Source organism: Mobula hypostoma, chromosome 25 (genome assembly GCF_963921235.1).
Source record: "Mobula hypostoma chromosome 25, sMobHyp1.1, whole genome shotgun sequence".
Classification (NCBI taxonomy): domain Eukaryota; kingdom Metazoa; phylum Chordata; class Chondrichthyes; order Myliobatiformes; family Myliobatidae; genus Mobula; species Mobula hypostoma.
The window spans coordinates 24,376,323-24,389,968 of NC_086121.1; positions in this window are offsets into that span (position 1 = coordinate 24,376,323).

Below are 13,646 nucleotides of genomic sequence, written 5' to 3' on the forward strand. Positions count from 1 at the left end.
CCTCAGCCCAACAAATTCTGGCAACACAGAGCTTGAAACTTGTTGAAATGCTGAGTGCGTTCCAACCATCACCAATAGATTTGCAAAAACTCCCCTACCTTCTTACTCTGATTTATCCGCTCCCTTTCCAGACCTGATGAAGGGTCTCAGCCCAAAACATTGACCGTTTCTCTTTCCTATAGATGTTTCCTGGCCTGCTGAGTTCCTCCAGCATTTTGTGTGTATAGCCCTGATAGATTAGGACCACTGACTGTATTATAAAGTTAAAGCTCCCTGTGCTTAGGGAGGCAATTGGAAGTCCATTAGAGTGCGAAGGTGAAAAATGAATGAGTTGATAAGTTCCTGAAGAATATAAGTAGAAACCCTAAACTTAAGTCCAAGAAAGATCTCCAACCATGCCCTATTCCTTCAGTGTCACCAAGAGGACGTGGCCACAATCATCATGAGGAAACATTGGAGATGGATCGGGAATGTGATGAGAAGAGACTCCAACTCCATCATCAAGGCATCAAGAATGGATCCCTGAAGGGTGGAGGTAACACGGGAAACCCAAGACAACTTGGCGCCGAAATGTAGATGTCACTAGGTTTGAATATGGCTCAAGTGTGGAGTGAGAGACACTGAAATGGGTCGATAGTTTACAGTCTTTAATGCGAACAGTGTTAAATGGGGAAAGAAAACAATAAACACTAGGCCAAACAGGGCCACTAACTAAAACTCTCAAATGGAAAAACTGAAGCCTACACTGCGCCTGAAAAGAACAACTAAAATATAAAACGATTACCGCTAGTCTTCAGAGTCAGTTGACTCGACAGTCCAATTTCTCAGGCAAGGCCGAAAGCAAACAGGCAGCGAAGTGTTGCTGTGCTGTGTCCAAGTCTCAACAAGCACTACGACCACAAATATGGAGTTAAATACTATCACAGTGAAATAATAATTAGCTGACATGTGCATATTCACAAGCGCAATTGCCGTATCCACTGCGCTGCCGAATCCGTGGATGTGACAGTAGAGGAAGAAATAAGGACGAGCGAACCACACCTGGGGACAATGTAGAAGACGGCCAAGGACAAACAGAGATGGAGGACCTTCATTGCAGCCCTAAACATCAGTGGTGTAATAGGTTCCTTCCTCCTTCCTAAACCCAAGCAGAAAATGGCCTGTGATAATTCCTACCATATGTAAAAGTTCTCAACGTAGTTTGGTCTTGTAGTTCGTTCTGCTCACCGTTGGTTGTCCAATAAAGGATTGCTTGTATGCCATACTTTGGAAAGCTAACTTGACAATGCATCAACACATCCAAAACGCTGGAAGAACTCTCATCAAGGTCTGGCTATTAACAGTCAACGTTTCAGGCCAAGACCCTTCATCTGGACTACCCAGGTAATGCATGATTAGCCAGCTTTTCTTTAAAAGTTGATATACACTGAGGAGACAGAAATGTTACTTATCAATGGTTTTGATACCCTTTGCAATGGTCTTCTGCACTAGACGTGGCCAAAAGCATTTTATTTTTCTCCATCAAAGTCTGAGTTCTAAGCTTGGCATTGTGCCAGTCCGAGGACTTAAGTTTAGCACAATAGATGGCCGTTCTTTTCTTTCTGTAATGGATACAATGGGCTTGTTGAAGGTTGATGCGTGATATTGTGAGCAGAAACTTTTATGACATGGATCTGAGTCAGCTGATGGGAATGGTAGTGTACTGATTCATCCAGACCTTAAGCTCTGCTGGTAAACCAGTCCCGACAAAGATCAGTCCTCCTGTGGTCCCAGATTGCTAGGAACTCACTTTAGTGCTGTATAAAGCTACCCATGCTCCTTCCAATGAGGGCACTACACAATTTGGGGGGGGGGTTAGGGGGGTAAATGCCCATAATTTCCTCTGGAACATCTGGACAGCAAGGATACGTTTTACATCAGGATGCTCTTTATCGACCACAGCATGGCATTCAATACCATCACTCCCTCAAAACTAATCATTAATCTTCAAGACCTTGGCCTCAATATCTCCTTGTGCGATTGGATCCTCAATTTCCTCACTTGCAGACCCCAGTCAGTTCAGGTCGGCAACATCATCTCCTCCACGGTCTCCATCGGCACAGGTTCACCGCAAGGCTGTGTGCTTAGCCCCCTGCTCTACTCGCTTCACACTGTGTGGCTAAGCACAGCTCCAATGCCATATGTAAGTTTGCTGATGACACCACTCCCACAGGCCAAATCAAAGGGGTGATGAATCAGCATATAGGAGGGAGATTGAAAATCTGGCTGAGTGGTGTCACAACAACAACCTGTTACTCAATGTCAGCAAGACCAAGGAGCTGATTATTGACTTTCAGGAGGAGGAGATCAGAGGTCGATGAGCCAGTCCTCATTGAGGGATCAGAGGTGGAGAGGGTCAGCAACTTTATATTCCTCAGTGTTATCATTTCAGAGGATGTGTTCTGGGCCCAGCACGTAAGTGGAATTACAAAGAAAGCACAGCAGTGCCTCTACTTCCTTAGAAATTTGTGAAGAGTAAGAATTTCAGGTTGTATACTGTATACATTCTCTGAGATTAAATGGAACCGTTGAACCACTGAAGATTTGGCATGACATCTAAAACTCTGACAAACTTCTACAGATGTGTGGTGGAGAGCACATTGACTGATTGCCTGGTATGGAAACACCAATGCCTTTGAATGGAAAATCCTACAAAAAGTAGTATGCCCACAAGAAATTGAATCTCAGGGCTGTATATGGTAATGTATACTGTATGTATTTTGATAAATGAATTTACTTTGAACTTTGAAAACATTTCCCAAAGCGCTGACCACTAGAGAGACAGAGTTTTGAATTAAAATTAACATTCCTTCATAATAATGCCAGGGAAATCCTGACATTCTCCCACCCAAGATGGACTGTAGTGGTTTAAGCAGGAAACTCACTTAAAGAGGCAGAGGCAATTAATGACAAGGGACCCCTATTGCTATGAAATATTTTTATATATATATATATATATATAAAAGCAAGCAACTATTAAAAGATTACTACTTAAAAACGAAATAAACCAATTGATTTATTACATGGCTGCCTTTCATTTGTGTTTTGAAATCCCAGTTTGCTGCCCTCCGTCCGGTATGTGCAGAATGCTGACCATTTGAGGTTACTGCTCTCACTCTCTCCTCTCTTTAAGTCACATTCATTTTGCTCTGTTTCTATTTCTTTCAAAACCGTTTTTCTGTGAGTGACCTGGCGTGGACCTTCATGAAGCAGGTTCCAATCTCTATCACAATGCCCTGAATTTTGTAGTGCAGTCATCCCCTTTTGCATCTTCCTTTGATGGAAGGAAAACAAAATCTTTCCTTTTTTGTGATTTATTTTTTACTGAAGTTCATCATCAAACAAAACTTTCCATAAGATGTATTTCAGATACTGTACATATATATTATATAGTCACATTTGTCACAAATCTCCACATAATATTTATCTGAGGTATACACTTATAGAAAGGAGAGTAAAGAAAGAACAACCAAAAGAAGAAAAAGATGTACAAGTAGGGAGTGATCTTTTTTTTTAAACAACATATTCATTGATTTGTGAGAATAAAATCAGGCCTATGAGGTGTTATGTAGTAAACCATTTTCCCCAGTATGAATCAAAGTGTTCCAATTTATGATTAACAGATGCTGTTATCTTCTCCATTTTGTAAATGTCCATTGTAATTTCCATCCATACATTTAAGGCTAACAGTCACCTTCTGCCCTACGGCTGAGTATTGCAGTCCCGATGAAGGGTCTCGAGCCGAAACGTCGACTGTTAACTCTTTTCCATAGATGCTGCCTGTCCTGCTGAGTTCCTCCAGCACTTTGTGCATGTTGTTGGATTTATTTATTTATTTATTTCGCAATTCAGTACCCAGTGGTATAGGCTTTTCTGGCCCTTCAAGACGCACCCCCCCAGCAACCCCCGAGAACCCAGATTTAACCCTTGCCTACCTGGTATGACTTCGGACTCTGGGAGGAAAGCGGAGAGCTCAGAGAAAATCCACTCATTCGTACAAGCACCCCACACAGGACGTCAGGACTGAACTTCGAACCCCAACGCCCCGAGCTGTAGTAGCGCCGCGCTGACCGTCACGCTACCCTGGAGCCCGAAAATACTGCTGAAGGTTTTCAGCTTCCTCGCTTCTGTTTGTGAACTGCTTAGTGGATGGGAAGTGAGAAATCCAGAGATGAAAGAGCAATTTGATTGAGTTAGTTGATCTCAAGTAGTAAGGAGAAAGGACTGTTGTATCGGGTGAAACTCCCCTTAACTTGGAGGGGAAATTCAAAGTTTCCGGTTACAAGCACAAGAGGCTGAAATTCTTGAGCAACACACACAAAATGCCAGAGGGACACAGCAGGTCAGACAGCAGCTACGGAGGGGAATGAACTGTTGATGATTGAGGCCGAGACCCTTCATCAGGACGGGAAAGGAAGGGGGAAGAAGCCAGATTAAGAAGGTTGGGGGAGGGGAAGGAGTACAAGCCGGCAGGTGATAGGTGAAGACAGGTGAGGGGGATGGTAGGTGGGTGGGGGAGCGGGGAACGAAGTGAGAGACCGGGAGGTGACGGGTGGAAAAGGTAAAGGCTGAAGAAGAAGGAACCTGATAGGAGAGGGGAACAGATTGTGGGAGAAAAGGAAGTTGGGGGGGGGGACACAAGAGGCGGATGTGGAGAGAAGAAGGGGTAAAAGGGGATCAGCACGGGGAATGGAAAAGGAGCGAAGGTGGAGGAGATGGGAAAGAAATGACCAGAAGTTACAGAAATCAAAGTTCATGCCTTCGGATTGGAGGCTAACCAGATGGAATATGAAGTGTTGCCCCTCCAACATGAGAGTGGCCTCATCATGACCGTAGAGGAGGCCAAGGGCCAACATGTTGGAGTGAGAACGGGAAGAAATGTCTCTGACTACAACTTTATTTGTCCTGCTGGAAAGTACCTACTTGGCAACATTGGGTGAGGACGGGGCTGATGTGGGCGGTCAAGTGCCTGAAGGTAAATGTCAGTGCCGGTCCTAAACTCACACATGCAGAGGGATTTAACGTCATGAATCTACTCCTGTGGGATTGTCCTCTTTCGCTCTTCACCAGGAGAGGGCTGAAGGACAAACATTAAGAATGAATGAACTTCAAACTTCAATGAAAATCTACAAGTTCAGAGGACAGAGAGCTGACGAATGCACGGATACATAAGGGAGCAAAGGTAAAACTTGATTCACATGTGGTCACTGATTAATCTGTTTGAACTGTTCTGCAGAGGACTTGAGGAAGGTGTGGCTGGATATTATTTCCTAAATTGACATTTCAACATTTTGGAAATTTGCCCAGTCAAATTATTCTGAGGTTGGGAATTCAGTCTGCCTTTCAGTCGCATGTAAAAGCTTCCCAGCACACCCTGAAGTAGAACGATTTGAATTTCTCTGGCATTCTGGTCGAGGCAGGGCACTGGGAATCCCATTCAAAACCCATGTCACCTGGGAAGGGCGACAGAATTTAAAGCGTCTGGCTATGCCTGCCTTTTTGTTGGCTACGTTGAACAGTTCATGTTCCAAGCCTTCCCCAGTAATGCTCCCCAACTCTTCCTTGCTATATTGATGACTCTATTGGTGCTGTTCCATGCACTCAGGTTGAGCTCATCAAATTAATCAACTTTGCCTCCCATTTCCACATTGCCCTAAAATTCACTTGGTCCATTTCTGACACCTCCCTCTCCTTTCTCAAACTCTGTGTCTCCACCTCCAGAGATAAACTGTTGACCAACATCTCTTATAAACCTACCGATGCCCATGGTTATCTTGACTATACCTCTTCCCACCCAGCCTCCTGTAAAACTGCTATTCCCTTTTTCTCAAGTCTTTCGTCTCCACTGCATCTCTTTCCAGGATGTCGGAGATACCCCACTTCTTCAAAGAACAGGGTTTCCCTTTCTCCACCATTGACGCTGCCCTCACCTGCATTTCCTCCATTTCCCAACCATCTGCGTTCACTCCAGCTTAGTGATAGAGTTCCTCCTGTCCTTCACTACCACCCCATGAGCTTCCACATCCAACACATCATTCTCCACAACTTCCACCATCTCCAAACGGTTCCTACTACTAAATATATTTTTCCCTCTCCCCCACCCGCTCCCCCTGTGATTCCATTGTCCATTCATCCCCTGCAGGCACTCAAAGTGTTGCACCAGCCCACTCACCTCCGTTCAGGGCCCCAAACGGTCCTTCCTGGTGAGGCAACGCTTCACCTGTGAATCTGCTGAGGTTGTCTATCGTGTCCGGTGCTCCTGATGCCGCCTCTGTTGAGCACCTCCACTCCACCCGCCACGAGTGGGACTTCCTGGTGTCCAAACATTCAAATTCCCGTTTCCCATTCCTGTCCTGACACGTTGGTCCATGGCATCCTCTTGTGCCACAATGAGGCCACCTTCGGGGTGGAAGAGCAACACCTTATGGCGTAGATATCAATTTCTCCTTCTGGTAAAAAAATTCCCTCCCCCCCCCCTTGTATTCCCCACTCTGGCCCCTGACCTCTTCTCACCTCCCCTTCCACCTTCCATTTCTCCTATGGTCCACTCTCCTCTTCTATCAGATTCTTTCTTCTCCAGCCCTTCACCTTTTCCGATCACCTGGCTTCACCTGTCATCTTCTAGCTGGCCCCCTTCCTTCCCCCCCCCCCACCTTTTTACTCTGGCGCCTTCCTGCTTCCTTTCCAGCCCTGACGAACGGTCTCAGCCTGAAGCGTCGGCTGTTTGTCCATTTCCATAGATGTCGCCTGACCTGCTAAATTCCTCCAGCATTCTGTATGCGTTGCTTTGGATTTAAAGTCTTAATTGAAAAGGAGTGAAAGCCCTTCCTTCAGGCAACTCCTCTGACAATTTACTACTAATTAGAAACCTGCTAACTGATGGACGCTGATTGATTAATAGCAGTTGGCCGACAATAAAATAAATCCAGTTTTGGATTAACAAATGCCAAATAAACAATATGCGTGATTAGGATTGTTTACTTACCTCCTTTTTGGATTGCAGGAGGATAAAGCAGCTCTTCCACCTACTGTATTCTGACTTGTTTCTGAGTGTGTCGCTGTTTTCTTATGTTCTTATACAGAGAAGGAGGCCGTTCAGTCCGTTAGTAGAGAGACATTGATTAAATTGCTCTGAAAGACAAGCTGCTTTTCAGAACAATTTAATCAAATCCCTCTCTTCTAGTTATTTCCCTCTTTCACATGCCATTAACTTCCCCTTCCTCTTCCTACAACCACTGGCCCCAGGAGTAATTAAGATTCCAATTAAAACGCCTTTAGGCTAAGGAAGGAAACTGGAGCTTCCGGAAGAAATACACGTCAGTCAAATTCAAAGTCAACTTTATTGTCATAGGTACAAAATCTTCTTGTGGCAGCAAGCTTACATGACAGTCAGCGTCTCCAGTTGAGACCCATCATCTGGAGCCGATGAAGGGATTTAATAAGAAATGTCAACTGTCCATTCAGAACATAAGAACATAAGAATTAGGAGCAGGAGTTGGCCATCTGGCCCGTCGAGCCTGCTCCGCCATTCAATAAGATCGTGGCTGATCTGGCCATGGACTCATCTCCACCTACCTGCCTTTTCCCCATAACCCTCAATTCCCCTTCAATGCAAAAATCTATTCAACCTCGTCTTAAGTATACTTGCTGAGGTGGTCCCCACTGCTTCATTGGGCAGAGAATTCCACAGGTTCACCACTCTGGGAAAAGCTCATCTCCACTCCAAGTCCACTCCCCCGAATCTTGAGGCTATGTCCCCTAGTTCTAGTCTCACCTACCAGTAGAAACAACTTTCCTGTATCTTATCTATCCCTTTCATAATTGTATATATTTCTTATGTTTTATACATATAAGATGTATTTCCCTCCACAGGTGTTACCTGGACTGCTGAGTTCCTCCAGCAGGTTGCTTATTGACGTGGATGACTGAGGATTATGAGAGAACCTGTACAGATGTACAGTGGATTTTGGCTCGTTGCATCGCAGCGTATGGTAGCTCCGATGCACTGGAATGCAAGGGGCCTTAGGGAGTGGTGGACTCAGTGAGATCCAGCATGGGCACTGCTCTCCCGCCATCTGGAATATCTACAAGGGGTGATGTCTCAGGAAGGCAACATTTAATGTTAAGAACCGTCAGCATCTGACCATGTCCCCGTCTCACTGCCGCCTTCGGCCAGGAGGTACAGGAGCCTGAAGACCCACACCTCAAGGTTCAACAACAATTTCTTCCCCACTGCTTCTTAAACTGAACTGGAAAACCCCATCATTACCTCTGATGATATCTCCCTCAACTAGCACTAATGTTATCATGTTTGTTTTTTTTTCCTGTTGTGTGAGTTATGTATAATGTATGTCACTTAAAGATTATATAGATATATATTGTCACGTTTGTAATATATGCTGCTGCTACAGCTAAAAACAAACATTCATGGCATTTACACCTTACTTATGTATGCCCATGACAATAACATTGAACTTTAGCACAGATAATTGTCCTGCCCCGTATCCAACATATTGGCAAACAAGTTGTCAATAAAAACTTTGTTAAACAGAATTCCACTTCTCACACTATATTTAAAAATAGTACGATTTTTTCCAGTACAATTATTCTCAATACTCACAAGAAGGAAGACAAGAATTAGAGAAATGAGTCCCTTGTGCCAGCTTGGGTCTTCCTTCTGTGACTGTATCAAGCATTTGGGAATATTGGCTGCAATCACTGCTTGTCTTTGTCTGCACAGTTCTTACACTTTACACAGCGTGATAATTGGCGCTCGTGCCAGTCCAAAAGGCCTTCCTGCTGTCATCAGTGCACATGCAGACACGCTCCTGTACCTCAGCCAAGAGGCTCTTTATTATATGTGAGTTGGGATCCTGTGTGGCCAGGCCAAAGAAGATATTGTTACACAGAGAGTACATCCTAGTGTGAGCACGTGTGCCAACAGTGGGAGTTTTGTAGCTATTATAACACAGTCAGTGCACATCAGAAGCTGCTGGTGAACACTTGGTTCCTCTAACACAGTAGTTTGCCAAGAAGCTCATTTGGATTTCCATGTCAACAAGTGTCCTTTATATATGCAGGGTAACAAGATACCCCATGACACTTTACAGCAAAGTTATCAACATCTCCCTACCATCCATCAGGGACATTTATCAGGAGCACTGCATATAGAGGGCCCTTTGTATTATCAAGGGTCCCACCCATCCATCCAGCATCTTCTTTGATATTCTGCTATCAGGCAGGAGACTCCGATGCAAAAATACAAGGATGGACAGGATGAAAAGCAGTTTCTTCCCTCAGGCCATTAGGCTTCTGAACTCCCTGCCGCAATGCACTCGAAGTGCCACTAGTTAAGTTGTACTATACCCTACAATATTTAATTTATCCACAACAACACACATCAATGTTGCTGGTAAATGCAGCAGGCCAGGCAGCATCTCTAGGAAGAGGTACAGTTGACGTTTCAGGCCGAGACCCTTCGTCAGGACTAACTGAAGGGAGAGTTAGTAAGAGATTTGAAAGTGGGAGGGGGAGGGGGAGATCCAAAATGATAGGAGAAGACAGGAGGGGGAGGGGGAGATCCAAAATGATAGGAGAAGACAGGAGGGGGAGGGATGGAGCCAAGAGCTGGACAGGTGATTGGCAAAGGGGATATGAGAGGATCATGGGACAGGAGGTCCGGGGAGAAAGACGGTGGGGGGGGGAGACAGGATGGGCAAGGGGTATAGTCAGAGGGACAGAGGGAGAAAAAGGAGAGTGAGAGAAAGCATGTATGTATAAAAATAAATAATGGATGGGGCACTAGCGGAAGTTAGAGAAGTCGATGTTCATGCCATCAGGTTGGAGGCTACCCAGACGGAATATAAGATGTTATCCACTTCACTTTGTTTATGTATGCATAATTCATTTGTAGATTTAATTCTTACTTTCCTACGTTATTGTGTGTTATATGTGTGCTATGTGCTTGACACCCTGGTCTGGAGAAATGTCTCATTTGGCAGTATACCTGTATATAGTTAAATGACAATAAACTTAACTTGAATTGACTTGGCATGTAGGGAGCTATCAGTTTGAATTACAGTGTGAATGACATAATGACAGAAAGGAAGGAGATTTAAAGGAGCATTCTTACCACAGAAGAGATTTAGTAGCAGAATTCCAGGATTTAGGGTTTTGGCAGCCAAAGACACAGATGTCAATGAAGAAGCAATTAATCAAAGTAAGAATCAGGTGTATTATTACTGATACGTGATGCAACATTTGTTGTCTTGTGGCAGCAGTACAATGCAATATATAAAAATCACTATCAGTTACAATAAGAATATATGAAAAATAACGAGTGCAAAAGAAAGCAAAATAGTGAAGTAGAGTTAATGGACTTTACAGAAATCTGATGGCAAAATGAACGAAGCTGTTCCTAAAACATTGAGAATGTGTCTTCAAGCTTCTGTACCTCCTCCCCGATGGTGGTAATGAGGAGAGGGCAAGTCCTGGGCGATGAGGGTCAGTCATGATGGATACCGCCTTCTTGAGGATTCGCTTCTCGAAGGTGGGGAGGCTGGTGCCCACGATGGACCTGGCTGGCTGAGACTACAAGCTTCCGCAGCTTTTTCTGATCCTGTCCGTTGGCACCCCTATACCAGCTGGTGATGCCAACAGTCAGAATGCTCTCCACGATACACCTGTAGAAATTTGCAATGGTCTTTGGTGATGTACCAAAATTTCCTCAAACTCCTAATAAAATATAGCCACTGCCTTCTTCATAACTGCATCAATAGGTATTACAAGTAATCTAGAGATGATTTAAAGTATACCGGAGGATGTGCGTAGGTCCGGAGCTCCCCTGGGTCCTAAAGTCCACCGCACTGAAGCAGGTTAATTATCAATATAATTATCAGTTTTCTGAAACCTGAAAAATTCTGAATTCCAAAATGCAACTGGCCCCAAGGATTTCGGATAAGGGATTGTGAACCTGTATTGGGCACAGGATAGACCTTCCGAGATGTTGACACCCAGCTGTTCACCCTTTCCACTGCTGCCCCCTCGAAGAGGACTGGTGCCGGGATTACAGGTATCTCAGGGCCATGAGGGACTGAAGATGCTGGCACCTGGAGAAAAATACAAACTGCTGGAGGAACCCCGAGGGTCAGGCAGCATCTGATGATCCTTCAGTTGGTGGAGTTTACAGAAGTGTGGAGGAGCTGAAACCATTAGAGAGTGTAGGTAAAATTTACAAGGATTTTGCCAGGACTTGAAGACCCGAGTTACAAGGAAAGACTGAATAGTTTAGGACATTATTCACTGGAGCGCAGGAGAACAAAGGACGATCTTATAGAGGTATACAAGATTATGAGGGGCATAGATAGGGTGAATGGTTGTAGATATTTCCCCCAAGATTGGTTGAAACTGGAACTAGAGGTTATAGTTTAAGGGTGAAAGGTGAAGTATTTAGGGTGAATCTGAGGGGAAACCTCTTCATTCAGAAGGTATTGTGAGTGTGGAATGAGCTGCCAGCAGAAGTGGTCGATGCGGGTTCAATTGTAACATTCCAGAGAAGTCTAGATAGGTGCATGGATGAGAAAGGTAGGGAGGGCGATGGTCCAGATACAGGCAGAAGGCAGAAGACTAGACCAGCTGAGATGGGCTGAAGGGTCTGATTCTGTGCTGAGGCACTCTTATCATTTGTAAACAATGCCAGGATTTTAAATTTGATTTAAACAAATGAAGTAAACTGAAGTCTGGATGGTGGGTTAGAGGTCAGTTCTGGACGGGGGCTGTAGGATGAGGAAGTGGTGGATTAAGACGAGGGTTGGCAGCTGGCGGGGAGGTTGTGGTGGGTTGCAGAGGGCTGTGCAGTAAGTTCCAGAGGGATAGTGGTGTGTGTAGGACAGGTGGTGGTTTTATTTGGTGGGGCCGGTATGAAGATCACAGACATAGGCCCAACTCTGTCATGGTCCGGTCCATGAAATCCACATTCCGGTTCACGGTCCAGTCCATCGATCCGTATTCCAGGTTTTCCAGTTTTCCCTTGTCCTGTTGTGTTCCCTTGTCCTTAATTGAGGCACATGATTCTGATTTTGGGCTGGCTACATAAATAGCTCCTGGGTTCAGCTTCATTTGCTGGACTGTTCCCTTCATTTCACCTTCCTCCTGAGGCCTTGCTGGTAACCTCTGCCTGAAGACTTGCCTACAACCTCGCCTGCATCCTCACCTGTATCACTGTCAAGTTCTACTGCCAGAGCAAGACTGGAGCCTTGCTGTGTCTAGATAAGGAACTGTCTATTGTTGTTTGGAACTGTCTCTGTGTCCATGCCTTCGCTAGGTAGGTCTGGCTGTTTGCCGCTACCTTGTGTTAGGATCTGTCTCCATGTCCACACCTTTGCTAGGTAGGTCTGGCCATTTGCCGCTACCTTGTGTTAGGAACTATCTCTCTGTGTTCTGCGTATGAGTCCTATGTCCTGTTCCCAAGGAGGGGTCCCGGCTCTGTGTTCCATGTCCCTGTGCTTCTGTCTCTCAAGTCTGAGGTGCCATGTTCCCGTGCTCTAGACCAAGGCTCTGTGTTCCTGTCCTCCCCAAGACCAAGGCTCTGTCTTCTGTGTTCTTGTCATCCCAAGTCCAAGGTTCCAAGGTTCCCATCGTCCCAAGTCCAAGGCTTGGCTGTTCCTGGGTACCAAGTCAAGGCTTCGTGTTCTCGTCCTGTGCTGGAGTTCCCTTGTCCTGTGCTGGAGTGAGTTCCCTCGTCTTGTCCAGGAGTCTCTTGTTCTGTCCTGTAGCCTCGCCTAGTCCTGTCTCCCAAGACCCTGTCATGTCTTTGCCTAGTTCCGGAGTCCGAGCCTGAGTCAAGACACAGGTTCTGGGTCCTCGTCCAGTCTCTGGCTCAGATTCCGAACCCAAGCCTTGTCATGTCCTCACCTTGAAGATCCCAAGTCTCGTCATGGCCTCACCATGAAGTACCCAAGCCATGTCCAGTTCTGTAGCCACGTCATGTCCTCACCTAGTTCCGGGGTCCGAGCCTGAGTCAAGACCCAGGTTCTGGGTTCTTGTCCAGTCTCTGGCTCGGAGTCCAAGCCCAGGCTCCTAGTTCCCGGTTCCTTGTCCTGGTCCTGCTTGCCTAGCCGATGTCCCAGCCCAAGTCTGTGTTCTTGTCCCAGCTCTCTAGTAAAGTACTTCAGTGTCCATGTCTTGCATTTGTGTCCGCTCCCAGCGCCCCACCTTGTGACAAGCTCAATAGCAGGAAAAGAGTTTTCAGGCAGAAGGTCAAACAGTGGGCAACTGTGACCCTCTCCCAGGGCTGGATCTGGTCATATTGGAGCTGCATTTAACCCCAGAAACAGCCCTACTGTGCCCCAGTCACTCCCTGGTCCACAATGAAGAATGATGTCCAGTGACTGACGAGGGAGAGCAGCCTGTTCTCAGCAGGGACCACAGGCAGCTGCAGCAAGCTTTACAAAGCATAAGCTGTCTTTTAAGATTATTTTCTTTCTGAAAGAAAACTGTCACAAATTACCGCTATTAATCAAAAGTCAATATAACTTTTCTGCAATTATGTCTGCTTTGCTCACAACTCCACCACAATTCATTCTGCAGTTTATACAGTGCCTTCTCAA